The sequence below is a fragment of the Physeter macrocephalus genome, chromosome 5 (genome assembly GCF_002837175.3).
Source record: "Physeter macrocephalus isolate SW-GA chromosome 5, ASM283717v5, whole genome shotgun sequence".
NCBI classification, from domain to species: domain Eukaryota; kingdom Metazoa; phylum Chordata; class Mammalia; order Artiodactyla; family Physeteridae; genus Physeter; species Physeter macrocephalus.
Genome location: NC_041218.1, coordinates 3,955,834 through 3,976,514, shown reverse-complemented (window position 1 = coordinate 3,976,514; position 20,681 = coordinate 3,955,834). Strand labels below are relative to the sequence as shown.

Here is a 20,681-nt window from a genome sequence, read left to right as displayed (position 1 = left end):
CCATCAGACCCTCCCCCCCTCTGACCATCAGACCCTCCCGCCTGACCATCAGGCCCTCACCCCTCTGACCATCAGACCCTCCCCTCTCTGACCATCAGGCCCTCCTTGCTTTCTCCCCCTCCACTGCGCCCCCTGCCCCCAGCAGCCATCGAGTGGGTCTGAAGCAAGCAACCAGCAGCACTCAGGGACAGACCCTTTGGCTGTTTTTCCAAACAATCAACACCACGTCCAGGTGCCAGGAGTTGAGCTGAAAGACACACTGGGGTTGTTTATAACAAGGAAAAGGAGTCTCAGGGGGAAACCAGTTGTTAACAAAGAACATGAACTCGAATGGAGTGAACTGCTGTCTGCCCTCCCCTAACAAAGCCTTCTGTGTCTTACCCACATCAAGCAGTTACATCAGCGAATATCTATCTGCTCATGGAGCTTCTGCCCCACCCTACCCCAAACCCCTCCCAGCCAGAGCGGCTTCTTCCTTCAAAGTGAACTCCGGGGCTTGCTTTGAGGCAGTCCTGTGAATTTGTCTGATTTAGTCTAAATTCAACTGAAGCTCAGTCTTAAAACTCTTCCTTACACATTTGATCAACATTTACACAGAGGCATTTGCTCTTAAGATTGTTAGGGATACAGCTCATTTTTTCCCAGCGAGAATAACTGACATTTTACAAAAGCAGGCTGCGTGATCGATTTCTTTCTTCCTTTCTCAGAGCTGCCTTGTCCCAGACCCAAGGCTCTTCTTGCCTTATGGCCCACAGACAAGGCAGTGCATGACGCATCAGGGTTCAACTGAAGAAGAATGGCCCGTGACCAAGTGTGCCTTCCCCCAGCAGACGCTGCTGGGTGCCCTCTGTATGCTGGTCAACGAGCTTGGCGCCAGGGACCCAGGAGCCGGACTTGGGGCCTGGCCTCAGGGGTGTACCCTCTCACTCATTTGCTTGTTTGCTTGTTATTTACTTGTCTCTCCCACTGTCTTCAGTGTTTTATGTCATTAGGAGGAGATACAGTTGTGGAGCGATGAGCTGGGAGAAATGCTCTTTCATGGGCTCAGTGGGGAAGACCCCTCTTAGGCTGATGCTTCTGCTGAGGTTTAAGGGATGAGAAGGGACTGCTGACCCTGTGCAGAGCTGGGGACCAGAGGCGGGAGAAGACAGAGATGGGAGGAAGGCTGAGTCGTCAGGAGAGAGGCATCTCCAAGGAGCCTGAGATGGGCAGGTGCGAGGCTGCTTATGGGACACGTGAGAAGGCCAGAGTGGCTGCGGCAGGAGTGACAGGGGACAGCGACACATCAGCATTGAAAGGGGTGACCAGATCCAAACCCGGGCAAGGAGTTAGCATTTTATTCTGGATGGCAAGGGTGCTGGCAGGGCAGGTAGGAAGGAGTAGATGTTTCCAAAACATACTCAAAGCAAGCAAAAATAAATACAGAATTTGCTGATGGATTTGGTTTGCAGGCAGGGTGGTGGGGAAAAAATTACGATGATAAATTTTTTGCTCTTTGAGCGATCAGTTGAATGCTGACACCGTTTTCTCTCACTGAGAAGAGTAAGCCAAGGACAGGCTCCTCGGAGTGAGGGCTCAGTGCCCGCGGAGCTGGGACACCTGTGAGATGTCCAGGCGGCAACGTCAGCTCTCTGGCTGGGGCACTGAGGGGGAAAAGATCAGGCAGGAAGAAAATGTGCGAGTAGCTATAGCAATAGATAATGTGCAGAGGCAGGCAGTGACTGCTCCCAGCTAGGAAGGAAAGGCACATAAAAAGAGAGGATCCTTAAGACTTCCAACGGAGGAGACCGAGGGGGTATGTCAGGTGACGTTGGAGGACAGAGAAAAAATGTTACGTTACAAAAGCTAACGTGAGGACAGAAATATGTCCACTGGTTACGCAGCACGGAGGTCTCTGGAGACCCGGAGAGGAAAAACTTACGGACACTTCACCAGGAAGAGTGGAAGTCAGAGCCAGATTAGAGTTCGCTAAAGGGTGATGGGACGTAAGGAGGAGAAACACTGTAATGCAGAGGTGATTCTGAGCCGGGAATGAGGCAGAGGCTTTGCCAGGACCGAGTGAGGACATGAACTCGGATTCCCAGAAGTCCTTTCCGACTTTGACTTGCCTCTCCTTATATACTGCCCGAGTTTCTGAAAATTCTACTGCAAAGCCGCAGCGTACGTGTGGAGTTATAACTTGGCCTTACTTCTATTAGATAAGCTATAGTCGCGTTATAGAGAAGCATAACTGTAATAACTAATGTACACGATGTGTGCAGGAACCCTAGGGTGACCGTGAAAGGGCCATGCACGTTGGAGGGAAGGCACGAAACACACTGGCAGGTCTAGAGGAAACGATTAACGTGAAATGGACAATCTACCCATGTGGCATGGCCTTTTACAGCCGAGTGCTGATTCTGACCCACCATCAGTAGGGCACGTGCTCTGGTTATTTTACCAGTGGACAAAAATGGGCGTGCAGTGTTGCTTTCTTTTGCTCGTACGCGTCAGGTGTGGCTGCTCCCTGGGTTCAGGAGTGAAGCCTGGGGCTAGAGACCGTAATGAAGATAATGAGCTCGCAGTACAGAGATTAAAACAGAGATGATCTTTGTTCTGTTGGAAAAAGCCTAGACTTAACAGGCCACCAGAAAGTCATCCTCTAGACCCCTGAGCAGAATCCTAAATTGTCTTCCTGCATATTTCATTTCCACTTAGATGTAAATGCGCGCCGGTTTGCGGGGACTTCATTGCTCCAGGAATTCAGGGACACTTTCTGTCTGGGGTCACTGAACTTGTAGGGGGAGGCATTAAGTCTATTACCTAGAAATTTGCAACTTCTTTGAAATTCTTTTGGCTTCAGGAGAGGTAACAAATCTAGAGACTGTCCATTTACAAAAAAATACGTAAAACAGAATTTACATTTTGACTGACTAAATATCCAACAGTGAAATCAAGTTAAGCTGAATTGATAGGAGGGGAAATTGACCTATAAGTAAGGTGACCATATCATTTATCATCCAAATAGGGAACCTCAGGAAGGGGAAAGGGGAGTTCTTAGCATTCGTGTCAAGACAACAGACATCACCTCGGTCAGCCTTGGGGGAAGCCAGGATAAATTGTCACCTTATAGAGGGTTCTCATTGGCCAGGAAGATTTTGGGTATACCCTTCCCTGACAGGAAAGAGAAGAGACCAGGAGATGCCCTCTTGGTAGATCAGCGCAACGTGTTCTCTGGATTTTGTTCCCAAGATTATCACAAGTGTAGTTTTTAGGAACTTGCATTGCAATTTGATGCACAAATTTTAAAAGGTTCTGCTGTTTTTTCCCTCTTGTTGCTATACACACTCCAGTCTCTGTGTGAACTTATGCCTGGAAATGTGGTTACAGTGTATTCGGTGCAGAACTAGGATATTTCAAAGCTGGCTGAAAAATTGAGGATATATAAAAAAGAGAATTTGTATGCCCTAGTTTATGAGGCCAACTCCAATTTGCCTTCTGAACACCTAGTTTTGCTATCCTTGAAGACTTTATCATTTGAATTTTAAAAACCCCCATTTTTCCTCTCTAGTCATACTGATTTTCTTTACGTCTAAACCCCAAGCTGCCCTAAGTGATATTTCCCAAAGTCGTCTACTCTCTCTACCCTTCCTCTGGCTCCTTGGGGGATTCTGAGACTGGGATCCTGGGGTTAGGTTTAAACTAATTAACTTTAGTCAGTTGTGTCCCCTCTTCTTATTTTCCTTCGGAATTTCACTCCTTTTTTTTTTTTTTTTAATGCTTTCTGTATTGCTGAAAAGTTAAACATAATGTTAATTTTTACCATCAGGTCAACGATAATTGATACGGTTTGGGCATTTGGTGGGCACTGAGTTATGTTGTTTTAAAGCAATTAAGTTAATATCTCAAAGCCAAAACCAAAGACAGAAGCTAATTCCAGTGATCGCTGTGGACATTTTAAGAAAACAATGATTGCTGTGGACGTTTAAGGAAAACACTTGCCAAGAGAAAGGGGACATCAAATATAACAATTTTTTTCTTATGCCAGAAATACATTCTGTTTATCTCAGGTACAGGTGAGAAAAAGAACTACCATCTTTGATGAGGAAATGGAATCATAAAAAAGGGCTTGACTTACGTTGGAGGAGGTCCCTAGCACGTCCCTCGCTGAGCTGCCTGCTGTGTGTGGGGAGGGGACGCAGGTGACCCCATGCAGTCAAGCTCTGTTTCCAGGGCCTGCAGCTTGCTGCCTCCTCCTGCCCCCCGATTGTGCTGGGGGGAGAGGGGTGGTAGACAAAAGTGAGGATGGTACAGCATCACAAGAAACAGCTGTTTCTGAGGGTGGGAAGACGTTGTTCCTTCCCTTGGCGTGGTCGTCTGCCGTGGGCCAGATCGGGATCTCTTTGTCCAAGAACAGAGATAGGTATTCCCTTTCTGAGGCTGTTCTTGGTTGGACCCTGAGCCTACAAGGTGCTCCAGCCCTGATCTCTGTGCTTTCCAAGCAGCGGGCTGAGCTACACCTGTCCTTCGGAAGGACACCAATTCAGTTCTACTTTATAGGAAGAAGCTCAAGTCTTTGTTCCTATGAACGCAAAGATAAGGGCTCAAAAGTGTGCGTGAAGGCATGAGAGAGGGGAGAGAAGAGAGGTGGGGGGGGGGGTCGAGATGGTGTAGCAGGAGCCAGAGAACTGATCCAGAGAGGGGCCCCCGGCAGTGTGTAAACAGGGCCGTTTGGCCACCTTTACAGTGTGATAGGCCTTCACCACCCCTGGTCAGCTGACCTTGATATTCCATGCATGACTGCATGCATCCCTGACATTTTTTTACGTGCATGAACTTTTCCTCCTGGAAGAGGCTCTGGAGCTGCGTCCTCAGTGATCTGTCGCTGGCGTGTCCTGTAGACTATGGCTGTTGGACTTTTACAATTAAAAGTGAGTTGGTACGCCTGATAGCAGCCATGCCTCCAGGCGTTTTGCCAAAGGCAACCTTAGCAGGGACCTAAGTCAGATTTTTACTGCCTGGTCTTCTCAAACCTGGGAAGTATAGCTGCAGAATCGTTTATGCACTGGTAAGTGATTTGCCAGATGATCATCTTCTAGAGTATCTGGCTTTTAGCTAAGTAACCCAAGATGCAGCATATTCCTCTCTGGGCCAGAAAGAGAGTAGTGAGAAGTGGCAGTTGAGTTCTGATTCTACTCTACCTTGTTGAGGACATCTTATCTTCATCATGGCTCTTTAAACATTCATCCCGTCACCCCTATCCCCCCCAGACTTGGAGATTTCTTTCTCCCAACTTGCTGTCTTTAGATACTCAAGCTTGGAGAGGGGTGGTCATCTAAACCTGGGCATGAAAGAGAGAGAGATGGTGGAAGCTGGAAGGGATCTTAGCTGGCATTTCCTGCATTCTCTTCATTGGACTTCGAGTAACTAAGATGCTAGATAGGAAGGTGGCTTCTACAAGAAGACCTCTCTGGCCAGAGCCCGGTGTGCACCTCGGCTTGAGAGCTACTCTACGACTTAGCGGTTCTAGATGGTGGCTCCCTTATAACCCGGGGTGGTTCGTGTCCAAATTCCACACTAGAGTTCTGGTGATTTTTTTGTTTGTTTGCTTTGATGCTGGACCTGGGATCTAGAATTCTTCTTGGAAGACAAAGCTGCTAAACCAAAAGTGACAGGTGGCCAAACCTCAACCCTCCTGCTCTCCCTCCTGCTACCTTAACTTGAAATCACAATCATGTTCAAAGAGGACATCGTTTTAACGTCCATCGTAAATACAGGCAGACCATGTTTTATTGCACTTTGCTTTATTGCACTTCGAAGATACTGTGGTTTTTTACTTTTGTGTTTTACAAATGGAATGTTTGTGGGCACACTGTGCATCAGGCAAGTCTGTCAGCGCCACTTTTCCAGCTGCATTTTCTCGCTTCATGTCTCTGTCACATTTTGGTAATTCTCACAGTATTTCACGCTTTTTCATTATTATTGTATTTGTAACGGGGATCTGTAATCAGTGGCCTTTGATGTTACTCTTAGGACTCACTGACGGCTCAGATGATGGCTAGCATTTTTTAGCAATAAAGTATTTTTTAATTAAGATATGTGCCTTGTTTTTTGGACACAATGCCGTTGTACACTTAATAGGCTAGAGTATAGTAAACGTAACTTTCATATATGCCCTAGGAAACCAAAAATTTTATGTGACTCACTTTCCTGCAATATTCCCTTTGTTGTGATGATCTGGAACCAAACCCACAATATCTCTGAGGTGTGCCTGTATAAATGTAAGTGTAAATATAAAGTATAAATATCAATATGAATTCACAATGCAAATGAGACACCGCAAGAATCGGCGGTCTGACATGTGGCGAAGACCCACGGAAGATGCCTGGGACGGATGTTTTCAGGTCTTTCTGGAACACTTTGCCAGTAGAGGAATGATCCTTTTTGTCAAGCGTAGCAAGCATCAACACGCACATGAAAGGGGCAGCATGTTTTAATGAACAGGGCAGTGAGGTAGGAGTCGGCAGGTAGCGGATTCAGAATCAGAAGCCGGTGTCTTAACTGAGAGAACTGGGACAAGCAGCTCAATTCCTGGGTCTTATCCTTAAATGTGGGCATGCGGGTGGATGAGATCTCTATGTACTATCAGCCCAGCAGGATGGTCACAGGTGTTACGAGGGGAAAAGGTGATCAAATAAGTGTGCTCTAGATTCTCTGCAATGACATTCCCTTATTTATGGTGAGACTTAGAACCTATTTTAAGCTGATGTGAAAGCTTCCAGAAGTGAGGGTAGCAGGCGGCAGAGCCCAGACCTAACCACCGCGACACCTTGTTTTCAAGGAGTATCCGGCGTGGTTGATGATTTCCGGACCCGTGTCGGGGAAGCGGAACAGATGATCTGAAAGGCTTTTTCCCCCATGACGCTCTGCAGCTGTGGTTGCACACAGAGAAGTCGAAAATGAGGGTTTCGTGTCAAGGGTCCTCACTGCCAGAGCCAACGGAGCTCTGTGCGATTAGCAAGGCCCATGTGGAAATAGGTCATCTTCGGCTGCTTCCTGTCTTTTGTTCTGTAATTATAAGGTGCATCAGGAAAATCATCAAAATCCTATTTGGAGAATATTGGATTAGCAGAATGTTTGGTTAAATCAATAACTGGAATGGTAAGGGACTTTTCTCGCACTAATTACATCTAGAAGAGCTAATGTCTGTGGGGAGCAAATGTGAAGCTTTGTCCGTTATGTAAATGAAGATAACTTAAGGAAAAAAGCATGTTTTGAAAGGTGCCCTTTGGATTCTGGCTGAGATATGGCTCATGGAGAAATACTCAAGGAGAAGGAATAAACTGTCTCATGAACATTTATATAAAGTCCGATTATAATAGAAATGAGTTCAATTCATAAATTGTGTACTCCTCCGAAAAGTTAAATATTAGCCTGAAAATACAAAAATAAGTTGGATCTTGCAGTTTTACATACACACACACCTTTTTTTTTTTTTTCTTCCTCTAAGTAAAACATAATATCCTTGAAGGATAACACGGCAAGCCGAAGCGTTTTGCAAATTAGGGTCAGGCCTTGTTCCCTTCTTCCTAAATTTAAGCTTGGCGCGAGAAATATTTTCCGTTTCTACACGTTGAATCCTAGATCTTGGCGTTCTAGCTGGTCACAATACGTATTGAAAAGGAAATCACTTGGTCACAGTTGTACGCTCACCGATGAGTCTATGAGCAGCCATGGATTTTATCTGGCAGAGTATCTGCGGAGCTAGAATGGGTGTAACCAGTGTGTGACCAATTCCAGACTTCATAAATATTGAGTGACTCAGATACAACATGTATATGTAATGTATAGTGACAATTTTAATACCTCATGTGTATTTAGCGCTTAGTGACAATTTTAGTGTTTATTCAGCATTTCCACCCCTTTCCATGCTCAGCACGTCTATGTATTTTATTTATGCCTGATGTCTCATAAGTTACTTATCGATACTTAGCACATCTTACAAGTTTCACTTCTCCCATTTGATTTCTCATTTTCTGTAGCAGAATTGAATATTCTCAAATAAAACACCAAACTCACATTACTAGTTAAAACCTAAAAACAAAAAAAAAGAAAAGAAAATCGCTCAACTCAAGTCTCCACCAACCCTCATGATCAGAGAAACCGGTTGGGCGGCTGATTGATTTGCTGGTCGTACTGCTGGCTCATCCTTGATCTGAGTAGTCCTCTCCCGTCGTCAGGTGTTTGATGTCTTAAAAGGAAATGGGACTACAGTTCCTGCCTGAGAGCCAGTCCTCAGCTGGGCTTAGCCCACCGAGAAGATACAGAGGGTCACCGTCCTCTCCACCTCTCAGACTACAAACTGTAGCTGTGCTTCTCGCCCCTCCCTCCCTTTCCGTTCCCTCCGGAGCCCTCGCCACCGTCCCCACCTCGACAGGACCCCTTTCATCCCCTCCCTTCACCCCTTTTCCCGTGGCCATGCCCCTGCCTCAGGCCCTCCCTCCATCCCAATGATCTTGTAAGAGGCGTCTTCCTACGCCTTCTGCAAGTGCATTTCATACTTGGCAGCAAAAAAGGATTTTTCACGTCTTCAGCGGATTTCCATTGCCTTCGTGGTAAAGTCTGCACTCGTGGGTCCAGGACAAAGAGGCTACCGCCATCATGTGGCCTCATACCCCAGAGTGGCACCTGGGCACGCCACACGTCAACCACGTGACACGGCTCATCACTCCCTGGGGGTACCATGCCTTCGCACGTCTTTGACCTTTGTTCCTCGTTTATTCTCTTTTCCCAGGATGATTTTCCCACACCTCTCTGCTAGCAGAAGCATTGCTCATCATTCAAGTCCCAGCTCATGTTGGCTCCCCTGGAATGCTTTTCTACTCTGTGAAACGATGATCCACCCCTCTGTGCCCTGTACCCTACTGTGTACAGTCCTGGGCACTGGACTCGGGCATCTTCTGTCTCTCCCTGGTTTGTGAACCCTGGACAGAGAGAGAGAGAGAGAGAGAGAGAAAGAGAGAGAGAGACAGAGAGACAGAGAGACAGAGAGAGACAGAGAGACAGAGAGAGACAGAGAGACAGACACAGAGAGACAGAGAGAGACAGAGACACAGAGAGAGACAGAGAATATAATCATTAATCATACTCGTAGTAATCCTCCTAATGACAAAGAAAAGGCCAGGAATATATTAGGTGCCTTAAAAATGGTATCTTATTTCACCTTTAAAATATCACACCTCACAGATAAAGAAATGGATTCTCAGAGGTGAAATACAGTCCCCGAGTCCACACAGCTAGTCAGCCAGAGCTCTGAGGTTTGATCACTTCCTGCTTCTTCTCCAGGGCCATCCTGCCCAATCACGTGTGTCTTCCCAGAGATTGGCCAATGTACTTCGTGGCTACAAAAGTGTTTCTGAGTAGAACTGAAGAGCTTTCTGTCAGGAGACGTGTCCTGTGTCAAGATATAAAGGCACTCCAAGGAGGGAGCAGATAGGATGCTCGTCCTCGGGGGGCTCCCAAGCCAGAGAGAGGCTCTTTACAAGCAGACACACGATGACACTGGTCCAGCATGAGACGTAATGTGGCTGGGAAAGCACAGAATAGTTATCCTCCTTCAACTTCCTAACTTCATAGTTTTGTTACAACTTGGGATCCATCAAAGAATAGATGAGGTGAGAAAAATGTGGGTCTTCAAGAGGGAAAATGACAAGGGCAGGGCTGTTCTAAATCTGGGGTGTCATGTTCTCCGCCGTAGCTGAGACAGAAGTTATTTTCAGTAGTGGCTTTTGAATCTGTGGGGTGCACTTGACCTCTTGCTTCTGTGAACTCAATGACTCATCCTCCTGGCACTGCCTTGGCCTTATCCCCAGGAGGCAGAGAACCAACTCAGTGGTGCCCATGGGACCATGCCAGCCTCCGCACAGGCTCCACGCACCTCCCATGGCCTCTGCCGATCAGGTCCACACCCTGCTCGGCAGCCTGCCGATGGGACGAGACACACCCCACGCTGAAGAGCTTCCAGGCAGCTTCCAGTGGTGGAAACTCATGCCTGAAGGTCCAAAGAGCCTTATTCAGTGTCACACTGAGCAGTGTGGCAACTCAGTACAATCTCTGTATTTAGAAACATTTCCTCCCTCAGTAGACAGTTTGGTTCTGAATCCGTGAGATGTGTAGTTTCTCGGTATCACCCAGGGGAACCTCAAGGATGCAACAAAACAAGGCTAATTCTTCCTTGGCTGCGTATCCACTGGACTCTCCTCCCCACTTGAGGCTAAGACTAGTCTTTTTAGCAGAGAAACCCAGGGAGGAATCGGAATTTTGGGATAGAAGTCTCTGGAACTGTGATCTCTTGCCCATTCCCTTTTCCTCTTGATAGTCATGTTATTAGATTTGTCCACTGATACTTTCAGAGAGAGGTGGTAGAGAGGGGAGACCCTGAGCGTGTGGTCTGGGGAGAAGGAAGGAGATGCTGTGAGAAAATGGCCAGATTCCCAGATCTGCTTGTTCCCGCAGGCTCCCTTCCTCGTGGCCCTGATTCCATTCCATCCCAGGTCACATCTGGGCTCCTCCACGCCCACACTTCACGGGGTGAGTTACACGTAGAACCCAAGTGGTGTGTGAATCCAGTGCTGTTTCTCTTCCTCAAGGAATCTCCTGTGATCTGGTCCCTGCAGTATCACCAGCTTCCCCTCCCTGGGAGCGAGTGACATTTCCTTCCTGTGTGTGCACACTTCCTGTGAGTGTGTTTGTACTCCTTTGTTTGTGCTTTCTGTGTGCACACTTACCTGCACACTCACTCCAGGCACACAGGATCCCTTTCTACCCCAGACCCTTGGGACCCGTTGCTCTCTCAGACTCTTATCTCTCTTTTTCCCCCAGTACCAGTTCATCCTCCAGATCTATCCTTAAACACTGTTGGTCTCCCTGTGGTGTGCTTCTCTTGAGACCTGTGTTTGTTTTCTTGGTGGCATTTATTGAGAAGGATCATTATTTAATGACAGTTGATGCCTTCCCCGGCTAAATGGCAAGTTGCAGAACTAAGTCGACGTTGTTCTTCACAGAATCTCCAGGGTCAGCCATCGCTGACCTTCACCAAGTGTTTCTTAACTGAATGGATATATTACAGCTGAGATTTCTCTCCTTAGGAGTCATAATTAAATTTAAATTATAGGCTTGGGATATTTTTAGTATGCCGCTTATACCAGGGAAATTTGTGTTACCACATAGGACCCATTGATTTTTCTGTGATCTGACACACCTCTAAGCATGTTACAGAATCTTTATTCCAGATTTTTGGAAAGGTGGAGAGTAGGTTTCATTTAGTTTCATTAGATGGGTAGCCGTACTTTGTACCCCTTTGTCAGTACATTTTCAGACACACATCACTTGTGACTCTCCTAACTCCTAAAATGCTCTCACAGACTCTTCAACCCCTTGCTTCTCCCTCATTACTCAGACCCTTCAGATCTGGAGGATGGCTTTTGGAAATCCTGACTCATAATTCCTCCAAGACAGTTTTCTTAAGGAAGGTAAAGTACCGTAAAATGTTATTACCGAAACTTTGGAACCTGTTGAAAAGACGATGTCAATTTAGGCGGAGCTCTGAGAAAACATTCATCTACTAATAGATGCCGAATAGTAGAAGATTTGCAAAAATGACAGCAAACATCATATTATTCCCACTGGTGAGCACGGGCCACAAAAAGCCAGCCCCTAAAAATTATAGCACAGTCTCATTGCAGAACTGTGCTCAGTGAAAATACAGTTTACCTATAGACAGAGGTGGTAGAACTGCTCTGTCTTATCTCAGTGTGAAGCCACTCAGGACACTGCAGGAACCTGAGAAGAGAACCCTTGGGAGACATGCTTAGGAACCCAAGTGTCGCCTTCCACCTTCCTGATAACAGTCCTCTGTTAAATGGTTTGTTAGGGTAGAGAAATGACCAGACAGCTTCTTTGTTTCCACCCCCTCAAGGACCGCTTCTTAAGCCTTCTTTTATGGCGACTCTCTGAACTCAGCTGCACCTGCCTCTGGCCTGTCCAGTTGGAGGCTACCTCATCCCATCCCCCTGAATAGTCCTTCGAAGAGTGAAGTCCACGCTGGAGATCAACCCTCTTCCCATCGTAACCCATCTCTCTCGCAGCCTATGCAGGCCTTCTTCTTTCCAATGCATTCAGACCCTCCGAGTCCCCTGCTCTAGAGCGATCATACAAAAAGCAGAATCGTAGAAGCATACGATCCCTTGGAACATGGAGGGATCTTAGTGATGTGGGAGTCTGTCAGTGGCTCCTCCCCACACCCCACTCCAGGGATGAAATACGGTATTTCTACACCGAATTGAAATCTCTGAAGGATGGGGTTACCGGGAGAAATACCTACATCACAGAGCAGGAAAGAGCCAGTTGGCTGGTGTCAGATTCTCTGCCAAGGGCCTGTGGTGCACTGGACGCAGGAGAACAGTGCTGGGGGAGGGGCAGCCACAACGGGGCAGTGCGTGGGTGGAATGTAATTATCGTATTGGAAAGGCCCCAAGCCCCTTGGATTAACACATACCTTTCCTGTTGGGGAGGGAGCTCAGGGGATGATCGCGGCCCCCTGCTGGTTGCCGTGACCTTCATTTCCCCTCTCGCGGGGCACCGAGCCAACACTCACCACAGGCAGCGTCTTCAGTGATTTAAATGGAAAGTGACTGTGGTCTGCAGGGCGTGATCAATGCCGCTTCTTCCTCCAAAAGTATTGGGCCTTTTTTGCCTCCTTCCCTCAGTTTATAATGCACTGTTGCCCTGGTGTTGCCCCCAGAGCCTTAGCTGACGTAATTCCCGGGATCTGGGGTTAGTCTATCCAAGCCCAGGGTCTCTGGAAGAAAAGACATAGACCAATTTTCAGAAATCACTAGCCTCGCTTCTGTTCCCTGTCTGTTTGCTTGGAATCCATACCTCTCCTTTGCAAACGAGGTGTTTTTATGAACGGAAAATATGTGGACTTTCCTGCTTGGCTTGCTCTCTCAGAAGTTCATTGAAAGCTTGCCTACACACCGGTCGCGGCTCTTTATGAGACACAGTCAAGATGTTTCGTGTGTAGGGTGCCAGTAAACACACTTCTCCAGAAGGAACCAGTACTATTTATGTGAAGAAGATACTTCATTCAAGTGAATGAAAATAGCAAATTGGAAATGCTAGATTATGGTGTTGAAGATGCTTTTTGGAATGAAGATATTATTGGAAAACCTCAAGATGCTCAAAAGCTTGAGGAAAGCCTGGATCAGGCAGGTAACTCCCTGTAATAGACATGGATAGAGGAGCTCATTCTGTGTCAGCACGGCTCACCTGGAAGGTGTAGATCCACAAGTGAGATGCCAGGCGGAACCCTTGAACTTGTTGACCGTGGACTTTGATTGCCTCGTGAGTTCTTTCATCATGAGGATTTATACTGATCCTCTGTGGGCACCAGCGTACTGGATCAACCACGGAACCAATGTTGTCACAGCCTAGACCTGTGACTGCACGGGTGAAACAGAAAGAAAAATGCCACCATGTGTTTGGTTGGGAGGAGGGCAAATCCGCTGCCCAGCAATGAGTCTGAGTGATTATTTTTCCAAATCGATTGTTTTTTGACTATTACTTGAACACGGTAACCATTGATGTGAAGCCAATTCAACGCAAAGGGCATCTAGGCCTGTCAAGGGACTGATGTGAATGGACGACATCACTCAGCAAAAAAATACCATAGCAGCTCAGGCCAGACAAGGGAACACGTCAGTTACCTGAGAAACACCTGGACCCGAAACACTTCCTGTCACAGCAGGGGCAGCCTGAAGTACTATGACCCCCATCTATCTACGTATAACAGCAAGGGCCCCTCCTTTCTCTTACGAACAGAGGAAGCGGGCCCGGGCAGACTCAGATGAGATTCTCAGGCAGTGGGACAGCGTGGGAGGGGGCACCACGCCCCCTAAGTGCCATGTACCCTCAGGGGTCCAGTGAGGCGCAGCTGCCCCGCCACTGTGCATCGGCCTGCTCTCTCCCACTTGATACCCATCATTCCGTCTATAGTTTATGCTGGACCGCAGCCACACGGAAGTCTCCTTTGCATCCCCTTCCTGCTTCCAGCGGTACCCGAGGCTCCGGACAGCTCCACAGCCAGTTGGCCGGAAAGAGAGAGAAACGATGGCATTGCCCTTCAGCACAAAAGAGACCAATCAAGATGCTCCATTGCTCTCGTATCTACATGACCTTCGAGTCATAGTCCTGTCTCTGCACGCAGACCAAGTTTACCCAAAATACCTGCCCTGGTTTCCCGTTCCTGCTTGTGGTTCCAGTTTTCCTGAGTTCTGGGAGTGAGCAGTGACAAAGAGCCCTGCTAAGTGAAAGTGTCAAAGGGTAGCCCATGGGAAGATGCCCGTCAGATTCTTCCAACTTGTGACTTAGATCTGACGGGAGTGGTCCAGCGACGGGCTGCCCCATCTTGCACCGTATGCTTCTTACCCTGCCACCTACGCCACTCTTCTTTGATCTTCAGTGTGCACCGGAGGCGCCGACTCCAAATTCAAAGCCCGCATTTATGCTTTGTTTACCCCAATCAGTGATCTCTTTATTTATATGCATTTTTAAGAAAAGGGCCAGATCTGATTAAACCACCATCATTCTGTTAGCACACATCAACCCACATATTATAAAGAGAGGCCAAATATCCCAGAGTAATTCATCTTATTCACACCACGTTTGCTCTGTAGATTTCATAAGATGATCAGGTAAATGTGGGTAACTCTTCACTATATTATAGTTCATGCCACTCGCCCTGTATAAACCCAAGGAGCTGATTTTAGGAATCCTTTGAAATACCAGGAGGATTCAGCTTGTTAGCGTCTCTTTCAAAATGCCAGCATATACACAATAACCTTAATTATTTACCTAGCACTATCTAAATCCACGGAGTTTTAGAAACATAATTTTAAAAGGAAGGTTCGCTTCTAATAATAGCACAGTGACTAACCACAACGATTGGAGAATTGCCTCAAAACCTTTTTGGAAGTAGGCGGAGTATAAATAAATCAGCTAATATGTAAATAAGATGCCTGAAGCTTTGTGACCTTCAGGTTTCTATATATCAAATTAGACATGGAGCCCACTAAGATATCTCTAAAGTCCCATGGATGTAGAATTCTATGGGTTTTCTGTGAATCCCAGGTTAAGTTGAAGGCCATTTGGCTTTTGACTTTGACGGTAGTCTTTGGTGAAAGTGGAGTCCACTTTCCTGCCAAGTTCGTGTCCCAGCATTAAAGGGCTCTGGGGTCATCCAGAGACGGACCCTCAAATTTGGGAGAGTGCGGACATGTGGACCATTGTTGGCTACAGCACCTGCGTACTGAGACAATGATATTCAATTTTAGCAAGTCATAATTAATAGTTTATTTTCTTTCTCTACTGAAGAAGGTAAAAGCATCAAATGTGCTTCATGATGCTTCTTTCTCTTGAGCCTCTGCAGTGAGTTCCCTCGTTTTACACCTGGAGACGTTGAGGGTTCTGCCTTGCTTACCGAGTTTCTGCAAACATCAGAATTTTATGACCTTGCACTGTGCTTTGGCACACAGAAGCTGCTCAATGGATATTATTTGAATGAATGAATGAATGAATGAATAAGAAAATAAATGAACGAATAAATTTGGTACATGTTCCTAAATCCCTTTGGGTCCTGGATGTGTTTTGCAACATTCCATTGCTTCTGCTTCTATTAGAGGGAACCTTTATAAACCTGATTGCCAGAATCACCGCCACAGCCCCTGCTGATTGAGAAGCAATTACATTGGCACCAATTTAGAGTTTCTGTCCAAACTCATGTGAAGTAGGTGGCTTGTCCTTTATGTCATGAAGAGGAACCCTCAAGAAAATATTTCTCAGTGGTCCCAGAATAAACAATAGATGGAATGACCCACATTCATGGCAATTCTGAGAAAAGAGTAACTAAAGATGAGTAAAGGAGTGGGGAAATTAGTAACCATGGATTTAACTTATCAATGAGCTCATGTTGAAAATGGTTTTGGATATCAGGTACTGCCTTGCAGGTAATGCCAACTGCTTAATTGCAGCAGAACAAATCAAAAAGACCTAACCCTAATACCCAGAAAGAGACATCAGCTGGAGTACACACAATTAATTAAGCATCACCTATTCAGAGTACCCTTCTTATTTGTGGCTTAGAATTGAAAGATAACCACATTCCCGAGAAAGGTACAAAGATTACCACAAGATACATTGATAATGACCTCATCCTTCATTCATCCTACACGTACTCAGTTAAGCGGTTTAAATAGTGATAGAGGTTGTTATTTATAAGCATATTAGTAGAATATTTGAGTTTAAGTGAGATTAACACAATGTGCTGCATAATGGATAAGAAACTGCTGTTTGGTTGGCATTAGATAACTTACTTGGTTTTAGATTTGGGGTTATAAACTGAATGCATAAATCAGTGGGCAGATGACAGTGAACACAGATATAGAGACATTCCCATGTTTATTGTTTATAATGTTCCCCAAAATATGTACAAACGTGAGATGTGAAAATGATAAATAATAACATTCTATGTTATGAGATTAGGGGTAGTTCTGAAAGCTAGAAGGTGTTAAAAAATCCCTCATTATATCTCATCTTTAAGATAAAATTTCCATATATTTGTAGTATTTACACATTAGTTTTGTTCTTTATACAGTTGACTGAATTTGGTTGGACTTTCATTGTGAAAAATTCTATTCATAGAATTCAGCAAACTATGGAAATTAAGTTAATATGATCTGTGCCTCATATCATTGGAATCACTAATACCATTTTTGCATTTTTCTACTCACTTTTACCGAAAAAAAAAGAGCAAAATGTGAAAATAAAAATCACGCAAACATTTATGTGGGGGAGAAGAAAACACAGATGATGCCCAAACTGACCTGCTCTCAGGCAAACAGCATCGCAGCAAATGTTCATTTGCCAGCAATGAACGCAGTTCCAAATTCGACACCTAAACAGCCTTCCATAAGCCAGCACATAAGGCTCAAAGAGCAGATTGTTCCAAGGTCAAATGACCCTCCAAAATGCATTCTTTTCTGGTGTCCTATGCTAAATGGCAGTATTAAGACACCCACGGGTGTAAGAAAGCTGTGGAAAGTAGTCTAGGATTTTTGTGGTCATCTGCGGTGCAATGTCTGTAGGCTGTGATGGCTACAGGGCAGTCTCACGACTGCTTCCTGTGTGTAGAACTCTTGTGGTACTCGGGAAAGAAGCCAGGAGAAGCAGAGCTTGATAACCCAGAAGTAAACAGGCAACCAATACAGAATGTGTTGTAGGGTGCCAGGCAGATCTTCCCCCACTGATCACAGTTCTTGAAAGTTCTAAATCGAGACTACTTGGTATTAAGTCTTTGAAGTGATGTAGCATGTTGACCCAATCAGAAATTGCAATGCTGTTAGTAGATTTCAAAGTCTTTGAGTGATGTAACTGGGGAATATAAGTTTAGCTCTCAAATCAGCTTCAAAGCAGTTTAACGTTTTATTTTTGAATAAGCAATAGATGTTTAAGGAAGAAAAATGAAAACGCAAATTAAAAAATTTTTGTTCTAGTTCTGTGAAAATGCCACTGGTAATTTGATAGGGATTGCATTGAATCTGTAGATTGCCTTGGGTGGTGTGGTCATTTTAACAATATTGATTCTTCCAATCCATGAACACGGTATACCTTTCCATCTGTTTGTGTCATCTTCAGTTTCTTTCATCAGCTTCTTATAGTTTTCTGAGTACAGGTCTTTTGCCTCCTTAGGTAGGTTTATTCCTAAGTATTTTATTCTTTTTGATGCGATAGTAAATGGGATTGTTTTCTTAATTTCTCTTTCGGAGCTTTTGTTTTTAGTGTTATAGAAATGCGGCAGATTTCTGTGTACTAACTTCGGATCCTGCAACTTTACCGAATTCGGTGATGAGCTCTAGTAGTTTTCTGGTAGTGTCTTCCATGTATAGCATTATGTCATCTGCAACCAGTGACAGTTTCACTACTTCTTTTCCAATTTGGATTCCTTTTATTTCTTTGTCTTCTCTGACTGCCGTGGTTGGGACTTCCAAAACTATGTTGAATAAAAGTGGCAAGAGTGGGCATCCTTGTCTTATTCCTGATCTTAGAGGAAATGCTTTCAGCTTTTCACCGTTGAGTGTGATGTTAGCTGTGGGTTTGTCATATCAAGTAAATTAAAAACAAGCAGAAAAAGAAATACAAAAGTGACCCATAATCTAATCACTCAAAGATATCACTGTAAAGAGTTTGGCAAATATTCCTTCTGTAATTTTCCAGGCATCTGTGGTTCTGTTTAGATCTCCATCTATCTATATCACATCTATTTATGCATATAAATATGTTTACTTTACAAAAGTGGTGACACTTTGTTCTGTCACCTGCCTTTTTGCATAGAAACTAATTAGGAGCATGTTTTCATGTCACTAACCACACATTTGTCATTTTTAATGGCTGCTCGACATTCTTTTCTTGGGCTAAACCTTGGTAGATTTCAGCACCAGGCAGTCTCCAGCTATTAACTGCAGTGCAACTAGCCTTCTAGTACACACCTCTGCACATTTGTTAACTAGTTTCCTTAGGAAAAGATTTTCAGAAATAGAATTGCTAGGTCAGAGTTATGTTTTTAATACATTTGATATGTGCTAGAAATTTTTCTTTTGGAAAAGTTCTGTTGATTTACTCACCAGCTGTATATAAAAGAGCCTTTCTAATCAGAGACTCCTCAACACAAGGTGTTATCATTCTTTTTAATTGCTGCCAGTCGGATAACTGGTGACTTAATTTGCATTTTGTTGATTACTAAGTAAGGTTGAATTTTTTTCATGTTTATTGACCATCGTTTTTTGTTTCTTTTGCCTCTTCATGTCATTATTCCTGCAATTTGATGTGATTTTTTTCTTATTGCTCTGCTAGTTACTTACTTGTTTGTGCGTTTGTTTATTTACTGTGGTGCGTCTCTTTTTTTCATAGATGTTGCAATCACATCCCACCCCCATCTTTAGTTTATTATATGTCTTTTAATTTTATTTGTATTTTACGACATACGGAAATCTTTCATTTTTATGTAGCCAAATTCACCAATCTTTTCCATTATGATTACTGACCTTAAATATTTGGAATCTCTGTGAATTCACTTTTTCACCAGGAGATTTAAGCTGAAAAACAGCGGTGGATTTGATATTGCGCCTCCGAAAGCCATGATGATTTCATTTGCAGCGAGGGTCAATGAAATATGGGTAGAGAGTCTTTTAATATCCAGAATTGAAGTATTTTAGAAGGAAGGCAAAGTTGAGTCCCAGGCAATGATGCAGTTACCAACTGTGGTAAGTGGAATTCTAAGACAACCCCCACCCGCCACCCCCGGCAGCTATAATTTCCGCTTCCTGTTGTACCCACACCCACTCCCAGTTATTCAGTGAAGCACAAATCTACGTGCTGCTGTGAAGGGATTTTGCTGATGTAATTAAGGTCCCCGGTCAGCTGACCTTCAAATAGGGAGAGGATCTGGGCCGGGTGATGTAATCACCTGAGCCCTTTAAAGGCAGTTTTCTCTGACTGCTTGCAGAAGAGGAGTTAGAGAGATGCTCCGGATGGCCTGGGAGAAAGCACACTTCCTTGTCATGAGCTGCCCATGGGGGCCACAAGCAAGGCCACATGGCAGGGAAATGTGGCTCTCAGCCTCTGAGAGCTGAGAGCCATCCTGGGTGACCTCAGTCCCACACCTACAGGATATGAATCCTGCCGACCACCAGTGAGCCTGGAAGAGGCTCCACGCCCCCAGAGAAGTTCACACCTTACCTGTCCGCTCCCCCAACCTGCAGCACGTGGTGGGGGATGTCTTTTGTACAGCAGGTGCTTGGTGTGGAAATCCACGGCCATAACTGAATACCCATATCTAAGAATTTCACATCACCTCTGTATCCGGCCCCCATTGTTCCTATAAATATGCTGGGCAGACGGACCAGATTGGCTCGTATTGGAGAAAGACTGGTTGAAATGGCGACTACCTAACACAGCCATGAAATGCGTGAAGAGACTCTGAGAGTATTGTCTGTCTGTCTCTTTCCCTCCTTCTCACTCTTTTCTTTCTCTTTCTGAGGATGAAGATGCACGTAAGCATAGGAATAAAGCAAAAGTTTGAAGGAAAATCTATCAAACGGTTAACTGCAGGTTGGGTGTGGGAGCTTTGACTTTTTACTTATTTTCTGTGTTTGATTTTTTTCCCACAACAAACGTGAAATTCTCTTACACAGTTTTTTTTTTAAAAAAGTAAAGACAGACACAGTGTTATCTGTACCTCAGTTTCCTCTTTGCTAAATGAAACCAAGTCTCATGGTTATTAAGCGTCCCCCGCATCATACCCCCTCCCCTATGTATCACATTTGAGACTAGCTCCCCAAGTTACCTAAGAGCCGGAAAAGTTCCTACAGGTGTCCTGACAGCCCAAGTCCTGCAGCATTTCACAGGGCTGAGCAGAAGTCTCCTTCACAGGAACATAGATGAACTCTGGTGAACAGTGGGAGGTCCCCTGCCTGACTTCCTCCCGAGTCTTTGCCCTTTGGGCGCTGCTAAAACAAAGTACCGTGGACCGGGTGGCTTCAACAACAAAGGTTTATTTCTCACAATTCTGGAGGCTGAGAAGTCTGAAA

The 20,681-nt window shown here is 45.1% G+C and overlaps 1 protein-coding gene across 1 annotated transcript in view; it reads left to right on the top strand.

Moving 5' to 3' along the window:
• DPP6 (dipeptidyl peptidase like 6) overlaps positions 1–20,681 on the top strand; it is an 824,646-nt gene that overhangs the window by 68,172 nt on the left and 735,793 nt on the right. The gene's annotated exons all lie outside the window — the stretch shown is intronic.